Below are 4,662 nucleotides of genomic sequence, written 5' to 3'. Positions count from 1 at the left end.
TCCAAAGGCATGAGAGTGCAATACAAAGGATATGTGAGCATGAGAGATCTAAGAGAGAGGCATAGAGAGAGAGACACACAGAGTCGGAAATAACAGCTGACATAGGTAGGTAGGATGGAAACATCATAGTCAGTTAAGACTTTACCTGGTTAATAATGTCCTTCCAATGATTGCTGAGTTTGTACCCATCCTCTCGGTTGAAGTTGTGTCTGTGTTTATATATCTGGATGGCTTCATGAACAAATCTCTGTCGGTAGTCGGTAGGTTTCTGAGTACCTCAGTCTTGGAAAAATCTATTTCGTGTGAGCCCACAGCGTTAAAACAATGATCGGCAATGGCAGAGGTATTGGTCCTACCATCTTTCAGATCTGCCTTGTGTTCACGAACCCGGTCCGAGACATGTCGTTTCGTTTCCCCAATGTAACTGCTGCCGCAACCACAACTCAGTTTGTAGACACCAGGGTATTGCATGTCAGGAATCACATCCTTTACAGATGGGATTAAATCACGGATTTTGTGTACTGTGTTGAATCGTACCTGGATCTTGTGTTTGTTTAAGAATTTGGAAATCTTTTTGTTAACCCCTGCTATGTACGGTAAAGTGATGATTTTGGTTGGATCCTCAGAAGGTTGTCTCTGCATGGCTGGGGAGACAGCTTTGCTGTTTGTACGGTCCAAGTATCCGTTCATCCTGAGGGCTTGGTGTACGTGCTCCAACTCACTGGCTAGGTGGTGCTGGTCAGAGATGAAACGGGTCCTATGGTGTAGTATTTTGATGAGTGAATTTTTCTGGGCTGGATGGTGGTGGGAGTCAGGCTTGAGATAGGCATCCGTGTGCGTGGCTTTCCTGTAGACCGATTGTCCCAACGAGCCATCAGGTCTCTTCTCGATCAAAACATCCAGGAATGGTAGCTTGCCATTCTTTTCCACTTCCATGGTCAATTTGATAGACGGTGTATGGAATTGATGTGGTTGAGAAATTGTTTCAGTGCTGGCAGGCCATGTGGCCAGATACGAACGTGTCATCCAAGTATCTCTTCCACAAGGAAGGACGTAGGGTGGATGTCTGGATGCCATCTGTCTCAAATTTCTCCATGAAACATTCGCTACCACTGGCGATAAGGGAGAACACATTGGGGTACCCTCATTTTGTTTGTAGAATGTACCATTCCACGTGAAGTATGTGTTGGTAAGGCAGTGCCTTACCAAAGTTGGTACATCTGGATTTAGTCCTTGTTGGACCAAGTTTTCAATGATTACAATGGTGTCAGATGCAGGTACATTGGTGAACAGAGAGACTACATCAAAACTGACAAGCAAATCATCTGGAGACAGTGAGATGTCCCTGATTAGAGAAACCACGCGAGCTGCGTTAAGTACAGCTGAGGTGGACTTGCCCGTGAAAGGAAGCAGGGTCTCAGAAAAAAATCAGGCCACTTCCGTGCCCTTGTCTAGGAGGCCGCTTTGGATTGCACCACTCTTCAATTTCACATTAACATGCTAATCTCTCACATTAACATAGCCACTTCCATGCCCTCGTCGAGGAGGCCGCTCTCCTATCTTACAGTTTCATTCTAAATTCTCACATTAGCATCACTAGCCCCGGCCACTTCTTTATGGCCCTTGGGCTACACCCATTTCAAACCTTTTTAAAACAGTCTGCCTCAGCAGCAGACCATGCTTTCCCACCTGATGACGGACGCTTGTGTTGCGCCCGAAACGTCGTGATTTATTTACTTTATGCCTACGTGACTTTACCGAAAGAACAAAAGCGTATAATGGTAAAGTAATTACTCAAAGCATAGTTTGTATCAATTTAGCATTTTTGTAATAATATAGGCTTGAATATTTACATCATGATGTGCAAATCAAAGTACTGTAATCTCGAACAGAATGGGTTTTTTAATCGCATAATAATAATATGATTTGGGTTTTTTTCCTACGTTAAAAAATTGGTTGGTCTGCATTGTAAGTGGTAAAAAAATATATACGGTATGTCTTTGGAAGACCCAAAGTCATCTCTATCAGCAGGTACAATCACATTCCCAGTGCAAGCCATATTGATTGAGCTTTGACAGTACAGTGTATTGTCAAATCAAGATAACATCATCCTAAAAAAAATAACATACCTCTTTTGACATAAGAAAGCAACATACTTGAAAAGCAACCTTTTGGTATGTCCGTGTAAAAAAAGAAATAATTGACAAAAATGGTATGCATGCCAGTGTTTGAAGTGTGCAGCAATGCGGCATTGTGTTCGGTTTCACGATTGAGGTATGGTACGCCGAGGAAAGAAGGCACGCCGTTTAGTGCACGAGCACACCGTATGTCAAAGCAATTCATTGACCTTTATTTAACCAAGTAAGCGCCCACTGGGGATCACCTCTTTCGCAACATAAACGTAAAGCATGCTTATATGGGATCAATTTTTAAATGTAGATATATATATTTTTTGGGCCATGTTTACAAAAAAATGGTGGACTGTGGCTAAAATATCGGTGAAAACTCTGAGGTTATAATACATTGCAGTAAAGTATTGTAATTTTGTTTCACCATACACGTTGTACTTTATGTGATTCTTTGTGCAGCCCTTGGTGAAGTGTTAACACAGTACTACGTTTGGACGGTTTGGTAACCTTTTATGTTTGATCTGTATTCCACTTAGAAACTGTTCCAATTCAAATGTAGTGATTTGATGGTATCATCCCGTCACAAACAACTTCACAAAAAAAGTTGTTACCAGTGGATAGAAATGTATCTTATTATCTATGAAATTCGGGAGATATGAGCAGTTGTGTGGTAAATTAGTTATATCTCTGTATTTATCCATGATTGAGGAAAAGTCATCATATTGAGTAGGTAGGTTAAGTATTCCTCTTATATACTAGCCTTGCTAGGGACTCTGCTAATCTACCAACAGCACCCAGCATGTTCCAGCAGAACATAGGCGTTTCACTTCGCAGTAATTCAAGCAATGTAAATGATAAGAAAATCCATGATAAGAGATAAATTAGTGCAGGCCAGAAAATAAAGTTTTAACAACACACAAAAACGTGCACTGCGAGTGCAAAAGTTCTCAGCCTCGTGAATTTTGCTAAAGGCACCAATTCCTAAACAGAATATTTATTTATACTGGAGGAATCTGATGAGCTATAAAGTTATTTTTCACAGATGTCTAGTTGGAGCAGGTCAGAACGTTACGACAACAAAGAATACAAAAACATGGCAGGAGTAAAAAGGAAAAGAAAGGGAAAAACATCTTACTTAAAATCTACAAATAAAACTAAACTATGTTTTTTTTAAATAATGCCAGGTAAGGCCCACTGAGCTATTAGCTTATTTTATAGAAGCGACCTGACCACAAATAGCTCAACGAAGTGGCTTACCCTGTGAAAATGTATAGTAGCCAAATAATCTAAACCAATGGTTCTAAGCCGGGGATACCCAGACCCCTGGGGGTACGTGGCAATGTTCCAGGGGGTACATGAGGTGATTTATAAATGTGTGAAATTATATCGTAGATTATCCATAATATAGTTTTATTATGATATAGATTTTTTTATTCGTTTGCAGTTATTTAGCTAGTTCAGGGATATCTCACAATTGGTTAAAATGTTGACGTTCACTTTTTGACTTAAAACTTTCGTGACTGCAGGAATTCATATTCTTTGGTTCTTTCGGTAAAGTCACGTAGATGAAAATAAAACATCATGAAAAGAAAGTGAATACAAATATCACGACGTTTCGATCGCAACACAAGCGGTCGTCATCAGGAAAAGGGGATATTCTCTAAAGGCAAACTGTTTATAAAGCTTCAAATCCAGATTGTTTATAAAGGTTTGGAGATGGGCGTAGCCCAAGTGTATCAGCAGCAATAAATTACCACACACCACTCCACACTGCTGACGGTGGAGGTTGATTGACAAGACAACACAAGTCAAGTCATGACCCAAAGTGGTTGATGACATCTTTCCAATGATTGCCGAGTATATAACCTTCCTCTCGGTTGAAATTGCATTGCTACTGCATTGGCATTGCTGCTGCATTGGCATTGTTGCTGCATTGGAATTGCTGTCCCGCCCATGCTGATGGTGCTGCTGATACGATTGGGCTACGCCCATCTCCAAACCTTTATAAACAGTTTGCCTTTAGAGGATAACCCCTTTTCCTGATGACGACCGCTTGTGGTGCGATCGAAACGTCGTGATATTTTTATTCACTTTATTTTTTATCATGTTTTCTCTCTATCTACGTGACTTTACCGAAATAACCAAATTATATTGACGTTCACTATTCACACATTTTTCAGAACCACGTTGGGTCAGCCAAGTGGGGGTATAACTCAAAAAATGTTGAGAAATAACTGGCTCCAAACCACCCCGGCTCAACGGGCCAACCACCACTTGTTTGTGTTCTCCATCATTGGGCTCAGGCTCCAATAACGCCATCAAAGAACAACCCCAACGGTTTGAATTTAAACAGGAGCGAAGCCCCCAACGCGAGTGGCTGACCGTGGGGCCAATGAGCTGCTAGGGGGGGGGCGAGCACGCGCCACACCCCCCAGACCCCCCACCCGCGTGTGTTGTTGTCGTCGCGTGCGCGAGCGTTGCACCCCCCCACCCCTTCCCCAACGTTTGAATTCACGCGCGCGTCGCGTCACTC

The sequence above is a fragment of the Lampetra planeri genome, chromosome 5, assembly GCF_965212315.1.
Source record: "Lampetra planeri chromosome 5, kcLamPlan1.2.h2, whole genome shotgun sequence".
NCBI classification, from domain to species: Eukaryota; Metazoa; Chordata; class Hyperoartia; order Petromyzontiformes; family Petromyzontidae; genus Lampetra; species Lampetra planeri.
Note: the sequence above shows the minus strand (reverse complement) of the source record.